The 12,643-nt window shown below is 40.5% G+C and overlaps 1 pseudogene; it reads left to right on the forward strand.

The window, feature by feature from the left end:
• Positions 1-11,017: 11,017 nt before the first annotated feature.
• Positions 11,018-12,429, forward strand: LOC113920308 (annotated as a pseudogene).
• Positions 12,430-12,643: the final 214 nt, after the last annotated feature.

Raw genomic sequence — 12,643 nt, forward strand, 5'->3', positions numbered from 1 at the left:
CAGCATATTGATTATTTTGAGTCAAAGTTACTGAAACCGCTGGTACCAGAAGGACACCCTGACCATCCTTTGCCCCCCTGAAAGCAGGAAATAAATTTCTCTTGTGAAGGCTACCCTCCCTGCAGCCAGAAGGTGCCTCCAGAAAGCATCCTTATTGTCCGAGGTAGGAAATTCAGGTCTGAGAAAGCTGTATAAACAGGCCTTGTTACTGCTTCATTAAGGTGCTACCCCAAACCCCAACTTCTTTTTATTGTTGATTCTTCACAAGTTTATTGTTTGTCTAAAAGGTATAAAAGCTGCCTGCTTTGGTTACTTCTTTGAGTCTCATTTTTATGAGCTCCCATATGTATGAAATTAAAATTTTCTTCTGTTGGTCTGTATTATGTCAGTTTAATTATTAGATCAGCCAAAGAATATAGAAGGGAAAAAAGGAAAAATTTTCCTCCCCCAAATTTTCCTCACCAACAGTTTCTATTCTCTTGCAGCCCAGAGCATGTGCTCTGGACCCAAGCACAGGGTTTATTTTGAGCTGCACATGTTAATCATGCTTTCTAAAAATAAACTCATTTCTGAGTTGGGAAAGAGAATCTCATTCTGCTGGACTTGATGTAAATAGAAAGTAAGATTGGAGTCACTGGGGAACATCATGTCTTGCAAATAAAACCATTAGAGGGGAAAGCTGAGTAATCTAGAGAGAGAGATGGAGTCCAGAGTCTTGTTGAACCCCTCAATCCAGCTATGCCTGACTTCTTAGCTATGGGAGTTAGTAAATTCTCTTTTCTGAAAATCTAACTTGAGTCGTCATTTCATCTCATCAAAAGAACTTAAAGTTTTATCCAGATTGCACTGCTGCTAAGTTATACTTCCTAAAATACTATTTTGATTGTGTCACGATTGTGTCACTTTTAGAAAACTATTGCTCTTCATTTTCTTTCAGATTAGTTCATCAGTCAAAGCCCTCCTAGCATCTGACTCTGTTTTTCATTAGGGTTGATTTCTTCTGATTCTTCTTTCTTTCTTTTTCTTTTTTTTAAAGATTTTTTAAAAAAAATTATTTTTGAGAGAGAGAGAGAGAAAGAGAGAGAGCATGAGTGGGGGGAGGGGCCGAGGGAGAAGCATATTCCCCGCTGAGCAGGGAGCCCGACGCTGGACTGGATCCCAGGACCTTGAGATCATGACCAGAGCCAAAGGCAGACGTTTAACCAACTGAGCCACCCAGGTGCCCTTCTCTCCCCTCCTTTTTTTTTTTTTTTTTGAGAGAGAGAGAGACTCTTTTCTTTCTTAAACTTTGCAACCACTTAATATCTTTTCCTTCCTTTTTGCTTTTGTTTCCATGGCTCCCTTTGCCTGGAAAGCCATCCTTTTCTGTATGAGCCAGAGCCTAACTACTTTAATAAACAATCCCAACATTTCAAGAGCTCAATACAATAAAAGTTTAATGTTTGCTTATATCACAATTCTTAATGAAAGTGGTAAGGAGAGAGGCGGTTGACTACATGCAGACATTTAGGTACCCAGATCTTTCCATTTTATAACACCAGGGTCTTTGATTTGTGAGCTCTAGGGTTGTTGAGAAAGAAGAAGAAGAAAAAAAAAAGGAGCAGAAAATTTAAGTGGAGACTGACTTCAGGGGCTGAGCCTGGGAGTAGCCTATTCCTTTGACTCATGTCCCATGGGCCATAACTAGTCACATGACCCCACATGGCCTCACATCTCCCCATCAAGATTGAGAAGGCTAGAAAATACTGTCTTCCTTTGTGTTCAGGTGGAAAAAAAAAAAAAAAAAAAGGTTAGTGACCTTACAGCCCTGACACTGCCATATCCACCATCTCCATCTGGTAAATCCTCCCAATTAAATATGATTTTCCATATTCTCTTTGATGTGTAGAGTGGATTTTCTGTGTGTTTACCTTAGTCTCCTTTTAGGTTCATTCATTCAATCAGGAACATATGAAAGCACATAGTTATTGAATGCCACAGATATAAAGGTGAATATGACCTGCTCCTTACCCACAAGAGCTGTCTTAGGAGAGACACAGAGATAAACAATTGTAATCTCATGTAAAAGGTGCAGCTATAAAAGTATTTACAAATTGCAGATAAACCATTCAGGAAATAAGTTTCTTGATGGTAAGGACTAGTTCTTATTTGTCTGTTTATCTCCACGAGTACAAAGAATGTGTAGAGGGGAGTCTTGCACTTGCTAAACATTCGATGATTTCGTTGAGTCCAAGTGAGTAAGTGATCTAATAAAGGAAGAATGAATGGATTCATAAGGACTTTGAGATATACAGAGGTGGAGTATAGAAGGACCTATACAGATAGGGGGGTTTTGTTTTTTCGTAATTAAATATCAAAAAACATACAAAAAGACTGAGAGTTTTAGATATGTACAAAAGATAAAATGCAAAGTCAAAAAGTCTTAAAGAATACAAGTTTCCCCCACTATTCAAAAATAGCATATTCCTATGAGCGAGATAGAAGCAATAACTATTAATTTATATGCAAAAAATTTTGAGCATTCCCCAACCCCCAAAAATAACCTCTCTTAGGCTTATTTGATACCTTAGGACACACCTTGCTAAAGGATGCACAAAATACATTGTGATAAAGCACAGATGCTCACAGACGCAGTTCAAATCTATAGCACTTGATGGTGAGCTGCTGTGTGATCCCTGGGGAAGGAACTTGGGGAGCTCTCTAGCTGCATGGGGTGTGCATCTGTTCAATCACAGCTCGCTGCAAAACAATGCTATTTTCGCTTTTCACCTTTCATCATAAAAGTGAAAATCCTTTTCTGATTTCTTTCAGTTAGTGAAAACAAGTACTGATGTTGGGTCTTTTATAAAAGCCAAGTGGCCTAATGCAAACACAAAAAGTGGGGGGAAACTTGCATTGGCAATGTGCCTCCATCTGTGATCTATGAAGAGGTAAATCTACGAAGTGGTAAAAACCTCTTTGTAAAATTGCACTTTTTAGAATTTTGACTTTCTCTTCAGTATACTTAGTTACAATGTTTAAAGGCAGTTGGTAGGGGAAGTTATAAATAATCAGGGAAACGCATGCAGTGGAATGTTGTTTTTGCCTGGAAGGTCTATGTCCTGCACGAAATTTTAAGAGAGAGTGCTGAGCTCTCATTTACCCATCAAAAGCTTTTACTCAAATGTGTATTGGAGGAACTTGAGGAACATATTCAAAATAACCTGCTCCCATAGAAGATTTCATGAATTGGTCACTGGAAGGTAGAGCCCAAATCGAGAACCAGTGGTTTACAGCACCCACCTCCTTAAAGTTCTGTCTTCCTGTATTAGTTTCCTTTTGCTGGCATAACAAATTTGCACAAATTTAGTGGCTTAACAGAGCACAGATTTATTACCTTACCCTTCCAGAAGTCCAAAGACAAGTAAATTTCATTGGGCTAAATTCAAGGATGTTGACAGGCATGGGAGCCTCTAGGGAGAGATCTGTTTCCTCACCTATTTCATCCTCAAGATTGCCTTCATTTCTTGGTTCGTGGCCTCTTCATCCACTGCACTCTGCTTCTGTCTTTATATCTACTAATGAGTTGGATCCTCTTCCTTCCTATAAGGAAGGACCTTTGTGATTACATTGGGCTCACCTGGAATCCAGAATCCACTGTTCTTAATCATTTCTGCAATAATTTTACCACATAAATTAACGTATGTACACGTTCTGTGGATTAGGACAGGGACATCTTTGGGAAGCCATTGTTTAGCCTACTGCATTTCCTTCACATGTAATTTTTTAAAATATGAGGATTAATTTACACTGGTGAAGAGTAAATGAGAAATGCATGTGAATAAAACATTTATCATAGGATCTGGTGCATAATCAGTAGCAAAGAAATGTTAGCCATTATACTTATAAAGTATCTTTTTTAATAGAATTCTGATGAGTGCAGCATTGTCTTGTCTTATTCACTGCCACATTTGTCTTGTGTATGGTTAAGTGTTCAATGAATACTTACTACGTGAGTGAATAAATGCTGAATATCTACAGTGGGTGCTTATCTACTTTTCCTTCTATTCCATTGTTTCCTTCTATTCCATCATCACATGAGCCTATTTCTTATTGATATAGATATACATACTACTGTTTCTATTTCTCTGGAGAACCTGCTTAATATATACTGAAAATTTAGAATTCTGTTAGAATCCTGGTGGTACTTGCTTCACTCATTTTCAGTGGGAACTCAACAAGCTGGCCAGGCTAGAAGTGTGCCTTCTTATTTCATGCTCCGCACTTGTATGATCTTTCTTTTGACTTGAATCAAGAGTAAAACGGCAATTACAGCTATAGAAAATAAATAATGCAGATTTTGTTCCTGAAATATGAAGCTATAGAATTCTTGTTTTGAAAGCTGTCAGAATTATAAAGATCCAATAATTAGGGTTAAGTAATGCATTTCCCTGAAACATAGTTCTAGGAAGGTAGATGCTTGTGAATAAACCTATTCATGCCTAATTCAGTTTCCTGCTCCATCTAGAATCATCTAGAATCACTCCATTATTAGACCAACCACTGGTCTAATTCTTTTTTTTATTTTCTTTACCAGTGGTCTCATCATTGATTTTAGCAGGAAAATGACATTAAACATGACAGCTTTAAAATGTGTACATTTATAAATGAGGGAGCACAGTCATGTATTGGCTAGCACTTTAGCCTGAAGAGAAGTTCCCTGTAGTTCACGGCTCTTAAATCTCTCTCAAGTGAGAAAAAGAGGAGGCTGGAGGGGTAGGGGCTTATTTTCTTGCTCCTTATCTTGCCCATCCAATACTAAATACATGCTCATTAGCCTGCTGTGATACAGCATGGTCTACAGTACTCCTCCTCCACCTCCCATTTTTCTTTCTCACCTATCCCATTAGTTTTGAGATGTGGATTCTCAATGGATACATTATTTCTTGGTTAAAGTAAAAAGATATATGAGATAACAAAATAGAGTAGCAGACGGTTTTTCCTTTTGTGGATCATCTCTACCTTCCAGGCAGAGAGAAGAGCAGGAACAAAGCCTGGAGGGAACGCCTGGAGGGAGAACAGCTTGAAGATTTGGCGTGTTTGGAATGCAATGTAATGAGTGAGTGAGAGGGTGGTGTGAGATGGGAGGGAGGGGGCAGCAATCTGTGGCCAAGTCAGGCAGGGCGATTATTGCTAATTGAACCCAGGATAAAGATTTGATCAAAAAGAGGCCAGGGCACGCCTGGGTGGCTCAGTCGTTAAGCGTCTGCCTTCAGCTCAGGTCATGATCCCGGGGTCCTGGGATCAAGCCCCGCATCTGGCTCCCTGCTCAGCGGGAAGCCTGCTTCTCCCTCTCCCACTCCCCCTGCTTGTGTTCCCTTTCTTGCTGTGTGTCTTTCTGTCAAATAAATAAAACCTTTAAAAAGAAAAAAAAAAAAGAAGAAGAGGCCAGGGAGGGGTTGTAAGCAGGGGAGTGGAATGATTCTTTATATTTGTGGCAAAGGGATTGGTGAGTGGTTCTGTGGATCCCAGTTAAGAGGTTACTGTTCTCTTGTAGGTGAGAGATGATGACCGCCCAGAAACAGATGTAGTGGGGATGGAAGGAAATGAATGGATTCTCAGTATATATATTTTTAGAGATAGAATTGACAGGGTTTGCCAACTATCTTAGTCCGTTCAGGCTGCCATAACAAAATACCATGGATCGGGTAGCTTATAAACAACAGAAATTTATTTCTCACAGTTCTGGAGGTGGGAAGTCCAAGATGGGGGTGCCAGGACAGTCAGGTGAGGTCTCTCTTTCAGGTTACAGACTTCTCATTCTATCCTCACATGGTGGAAGGGACAAGAGATCCTTCTGGAGCCTCTTTTAATAAAGGCACAAATCCCATTTATGAGAGCTCCACCCTTATGACCAAAGCACTTCCCAAAGGCCCCATCTCCTATTACCATCACATTGGGTTGGGATTTCAATATATGAATTTTGTGGAGGGAGGAGGCCACAAACATTCAGACCACAGCATCAATAGATTAGATGTGGAAGCAACATCTCACTTGAATATTGATAGAAGCTATGGCTCATTAAGTGGTTGAAAATATGGTCACTTTACAGTCATGAAATAGCCATGAAATAGTTTATGGAAAAATCTGTCATTTCTTGTCACTTCTACCTTGAACCGTTAAGATCTGGTGTGGATTCTAAGTCTGTAAGGCTGGTTCAATGAGTCATTCTACTCTTAAATAACAAGTGACATTATTTAAACAGCAGTTAATGGGATTAGTGTTCTCTTCACACAGGAAGAAAGTCATTCTCTTGTGTTGTAAACTCCCCACGATTTAATGCAGGACTGGAAGCTATAAAGGGTGAATTAAGGAGGGAGGAAGGGTGGAGAGAGAGTAGATGAGCTGGAGGGCAGTGAGTCAGGCCTACAGAAATGCCTCTTTTTCATTAAGTATTAGTGTTTTTAACTGAAGAGTGGGCCACTTCTGCGGGCCCAGAGGATTCGGGAGGATTTGGGATTCAGTGTGTTGTTGTTGTTGTTTTTTGTTGTTTGTTGTTGTTTTTAAAGATTTTATTTATTTATTTGACAGAGAGAGACACAGCGAGAGAGGGAACACAAAGCAGGGGGAGTGGGAGAGGGAGAAGCCGGCTTCCCGCAGAGCAGGGAGCCCGATGCGGGGCTCGATTCCAGGACCCTGGGATCATGACCTGAGCTGAAGGCAGATGCTTAACGACTGAGCCACCCAGGCACCCCGTTGTTTTTTTTAAGATTTACCCATTTATTTGGGAGAGGGAGAGGGCATAGGAGGAGGGGCAGAGGAAGAGAATCTTTCAGACTCCCCACTGAGCGCAGAGCCCAACGCAGGGCTCATTCCCAGGACCCATGAGACCATGACTTGAGCCGAAACTGAGAGTCCAGTGCTCAACCGATTGAGCCACCCAGGCTCCCCAGGATGCAGTATTTTTGAGTGCATCAAACCAAAGTTCTTATCTCATGCTCAGGATCTCAGTCCTTTCTATTTTTTTTTTTAATATTTTATTTATTTACTTGAGAGAGAGAAAGAACAAGCAGTGGGGAGGGGCAGAGGGAGAGAGAGAGAGAGAGAGAGAGAGAAGCAGACTCTCTGCTGAGCAGGGAGCCCCATGTGGGGCTCAATCCTAGAACCTGGAGATCATAACCTGAGCCAACGGCAGACGCTTAACCAACTGAGCCACCCAGGCACCCCCTTCTCAGTCCTTTCTAATCAGGGAATGGTTAGATTTACCAGAATTGAGGATATAATCTCCTCTGTACCTCTGACACCCTCATAATTAAGTCCTGGGCACCATCCTCAGTCTTGACTCCCTTTGGCATAAGAATGCCTAATATATTCCAAAATTTTTCTTCTTATTTTCTCTGTGTATACTAAAAGGTCTTTCACAAAATCAACAAACATTGATGAATAAAAAAATTTTCAATAAAGTAGAGATTGATGGATATTCCCTCAAATTATAAACTATCCTATCTCAGCCCCCAAACCAGTATCATGATTATTGGGAAGCACTAGAGGTATTTCATTTCATTTCAAAAAGAAGATAAGAAAAGGCGCCTGGGTGGCTCAGTCAGTTAGGTGCCAGACTCGATTTCTGTTCAGGTTATGATTTCAGGGTCATGGGATTGAGCCCTGTATTGAGCCCTGGAGTGGCTCCATGCTCAGTGCTGAGTCTGCTTGAAACTCCCCCCTCCCCCCTCCCCCGCTGCCCCGCCTAGCCCTGCTTACGTGCACACACACATGCTCTCTAAAATAAGTAACTGAAATCTTAAAAAAAAAAAAAAGAAGAAGACAAGAAAGCTTTCAAATAGGGTATGTAAGAGGAAGACCCTTGTTTCATCTCTAATGAGGAAACCTGGATAAACAGGCAAAAAAGCAATGGTATTTGTGTTTAGAGCTTTTGAAGAACTGTGGACATAAAGAACATTGCATAAACTGAACTTGAGAAAGGGGTGAGCCACAGAGAACCTGGGCAGCACATCAGAGAGACCTGCAGCCATTTCTAGCCCCAGGGGCAGTTGACTTGGAAGCCGGGTGATCAGAGAAGTCTACCAGGGCGAGGAGAAACCAACTGAACTTTTTAGTGGCTCTACACAAGCTGGTATATAGCCCAAACTCAGAGCTAATCATGCCTGTCCAGTTTGCCACCATGGACTTTTGCTAAGTAAGCAGCAGTATCTCTAAGAGGATTATGCATTGTTGGTGGGAAATGCAAATTGTTACAACCTGTAATGAAGACAATTTAGTAATAATTGTCAAAATCACAAATGCCTATATCTTTTGACCCCGTAATACAATTTGGGGAATTTATCCAATAGCTATACTGGTATACCCGGTAAATGATCTATAGGTACATTATTCTTTGCAACATAGTTTGTAATAGGGAAAAATGTAAATATTACAAATGTAGGGAATTGATCAATTAAATTATGTTCTGTCATGCAATATAATGTGACATGTCCATATAAAAATGAGGAAGCACTATATGTATTAATGTGGAAAGAGCTCCCAAGATATATTAAGTGAGAAAAAAAGCAAGATACAGGATAATGTATATGGTATGGTACCTTTATTTGATTGTACAAGTATAAAGAAAGTCTGGAAAGATATACAAGAAGCAGTAGTGGTTACTTGTGGGGTTATTTGTGGGGAGGGGTAATGGTGGGAACTGGGTGGATGATGGACTGGGTAAGAGAATTTTCATGGCTTATTTAAAATTTGTTATGCTATATATCACATCTTAAAAATTTAAATTAAAATTCATAGTTGAATTACAAGGAAGTCAAGGAAAGCCCAGCCATCTAAAATGAAGAGGAAAACAAATAACACAGTAAGTGGGAGTTGGAAATGTAGTTGCCTTTGGAGGTAGGAAGGGAGCTTCCCTAATCTTGGTAATTATGGGCTTGAATTTAAGTGTTTAACTAAAAGGTGGGAAGTTGAAACTGAGATCCTGCATTAAATTGGAACCCTCAAAGGGCTACCATGCTAAGTGAAAAGGCAAAGAAAATGCCTATTGTTGCTTGAAGAGTAGGTCTTAAAAGTTCTCATCAATTGTACCTATGTGGTGATGGATGTTAACTAGACTTACTGTGGTGATCATTTTGTAATATATACATATAGCAAATCATTATCCTGGACACATGGAACTAATATAATGTTCTATGGCAATTATATCTCAAAGAAGACGAAGAAGGAGAAGGAAGAAAAGGAAAATAAAGAAAAAGAAAAAAATTTATCCGCAAGTACAAGCAGGTAGGTGATAAGGAAGCTTTTGTATCTCAACCTGGCTCTGGGTATGAGAAAAATACTTTCCTAATGGGGCGCCTGGGTGGCTCAGTCGTTAAGCATCTGCCTTCGGCTCAGGTCATGATCCCAGCGTCCTGGGATGGAGCCTTGCATTGGGCTCCCTGCTCTGCGGGAAGCCTGCTTCTCCCTCTCCCACTCCCCCTGCTTGTGTTCCCTCTCTCGCTGTGTCTCTCTGTCAAATAAATAAAATCTTAAAAAAAAAACAAAACAAAATACTTTCCTGAGGATTTATAACTATTGACCTGACTTTACTTGGGTTTAGGTTTCAAATATGTACCCACACGAATGGCTAAAATTTAAAAGAATAAGACAGTGCTGTCCATTATTGCCATTATTATTTAACATTTTACTGGAGTCAAGAGAAGAATAAATAAATAAACATAAAAATTGAAAAGGAAAGGGAGACTAATTGCAGATATTATTATATATCTAGAAACCTAAGAAATCACCTAAAGAAACTATTTTGTACAACAATTTAGTAAGGTGGCAGGGAAAAAATAGTGAAAAGAAATGCATAATTTTCCTATATATGAACAAATGATTTTTTTTCTATGCAAATATATGTACAAGTAGTTTGAAGAAACAATAGAAAAAATATTTTGAGAAGATGGAAAGAAGACACAAATAAATGAACAACATCTTAGGGAATGTAAATGAGTTAAGCTTGCCAGTTGAAAGACAGATTATCTGTTTGGATTAAAACCACTAAAACAAAAATAAACTCCTAAAATTAAAAAAAAAACAACTGTAAGCTGTTTATAAGAGACATGCTTAAAACATAAGGACCTAGGAAGGTTGGAAGTAAAAACATGTAAAATATGTTAGCTAAGAGTGAACCAGTGGAAAGCTAATGACGCTATATCAATATGAAACAAAGTAAGGAAAAATTTATTAAGAATAAAAGGGCCATTTGATAAAATATAAGTTCAATCATGATAAAAAACTTTTAGTCACCAGAAGAAGGGAACATCATAAACCCATTAAAGGGTGTGTACAATACAATCTGCAGTAAATATTACAATACATGTTGAAACCTCAGAAGTATTGCCTTTAATTTCCTTTCTAGTATCACTTCTATCCAAAATTAAATTCTAGTTATTAGAATGGTAAAATTTGGGGGTGCATGGGTGGTTCAGTCAGTAGAGCATGGGACTCTTGATCTCAGTGTTCTGAGTTTAAGCTCCATGTTGGGTGTAGAGATACTTAAAAATAATAAAATATTAAAAATAAAAAAGAATGGTAAAATTGGGAAAAGAAATAAAAGTTATAAAGATTGAATAGGAGGTACAAAAGTTATTATTATTAGCAGATAAAGATTGCCTTTGTGAAAAAATCCACAGGAATGCTGGGACAAAGTATTAGAAATAAGATCTCATAAAGTTTACTGTAAATGAGGTAGATATTAAAAATTCAGTTGCTTTTGAGCACCTGGAGGGCTTAGTTAAGCATCCAACTCTTTGATTTCAGCTCAGGTCATGATCATGGGGTCTTGAAATCAAGTCTGGTTGGTGGGCTCTGCACTCAGTGGGGAGTCTGCTTGAGATTTTCTCTTTCCGGCTCCCTCTGCACCTCCCCCCTGCACTCATTGTCTCTCAAATAAATTAATAAATAAATAAGAAAAAAAACTTGGACCGCATGGGACTCGCTGGACCTTGGCATTTGGGCTGCTGTTGGTTGATTTCTTTCTCCAGGGAGAAAAATGGCATCTGTTGCCGTTGATCCACAGCCGAGTGTGGTGACTCGGGTAGCCCATCTTGGTGAGCTCCACATCCGACCTCGTCTTCTTGGCTTATATCAGTACAAAGGAGCAGTACCTGTGCTTGAAGTCTGCATGAGAGATGGCAGAGAAGGGTGTGAAGACCATCATTTCCGTGGCTGTGACGAGTGCTCTGCCCATCATCCCGAAGCTAGAGCTACAAATTGCTGTTGCCAGTACCTCTGCTTGTAAGGGGCTAGATAGGATTGAAGAGAAAATGCCTGTTCTGAATCAGGCAACACATCAGGTTGTTGCCAATGCCAGAGGTGCTATGACCAGGGCAAAAGATGATGTGACAACTACTGTGACCGGGGCCAAGGATTCCATGGCCAGCACCACCACTGGCAGTGTAGAGAAGACCAAGTCTATGGTCAGTGGCAGCATTAACACAGTCTTGGGAAGTGGGATGATGCAGCTGGTGAGCAGCAGAATAGAGCACGTGCTCACCAAATCAGAATTGCTGGTGGACCAGTACCTCCCTCTCACTGAGAAAGAACTAGAAAAAGAAGCAAAAAAAGTTGAAGGGTTTGAGATGGTTCAGAAGCCAAGTTATTACATTAGACTGGGGTCCCTGTCTATCAAGCTCCACTCACGTGCCCACCAGCAGGCTTCCAACAGGATTAAGGAAGCCAAGCAAAAAAGCAAAGAGACCATTTCTCAGCTCCATTCCACTGTTAATCTGATTGAATTTGCCAGGAGGAATGTGCATAGTGCCAACCAGAAAATTCAAGGTGCTCAGGATAAGTTCTCTGTCTCCTGAGTGGAGTGGAAGAGAAGCATTGGCCACGATGATACAGATGAATCCCACTGTGCTGAACACATTGGGTCGCGTCCTCTTGCTATTGCCCACAACCTGACTCAGCCGCTCCAGACCATGTGCCACACCCTGATGTCCAATATCCAAGGTTACCACAGAACATCCAAGATCAGGTCAGTCACTTGGGGGTGATGGCTGGTTAACATTGACTCACGGTTCTGCAATGCTGCCTCCTTTAAGGAAGTATCTGACGGCCTCCTCATTTCCAGCAAGGGGCAGCTGCAGAACAGGAGGGAGTCTTTAGATGATGTGATGGATTATCTTGTTAACAACATGCCTCTCAACTGGCTGGTAGGTCCCTTTTATCCTCAGCTGGCTGAGTCTCAGCATGCTCAGGACCAAGGTGCACAGAAGGGTGCAAGCAGTCAGGAGGTCCAGCAGCCTGAGCACAGAACACATTCAAGCTGTCCTTGTCACCACTCCATGGTGCGGCCAGCCAGAGGAAACTTTCTGTAGTGTTGAAATTAACCTGCTAGACGGTTCTGAATTGGGGAAGCAGCTAGCTAGAGAAAAGGTCCTCAGTTGTAGTCATTTCTAACTGGATTAAGAGCTTTACAATTTTTGGCATTAGCAGATGAGTTCTGTTGTTTCCCTGGTGGTATGAAAAGAATGATAGGTCAGTCAGACTCTAGCCAGGACTCCCAGAAAGTTTCAGTGCATTTACCGTTTTTGCTGTTTGTATTGAATAAGAGCATCTTCATGTGGGTTGTGGTGTCTGCTCCGGTCTGGTCTGAGCCGGCTTCATCTCACTG

Source organism: Zalophus californianus, chromosome 3 (assembly GCF_009762305.2).
Source record: "Zalophus californianus isolate mZalCal1 chromosome 3, mZalCal1.pri.v2, whole genome shotgun sequence".
NCBI lineage: Eukaryota > Metazoa > Chordata > Mammalia > Carnivora > Otariidae > Zalophus > Zalophus californianus.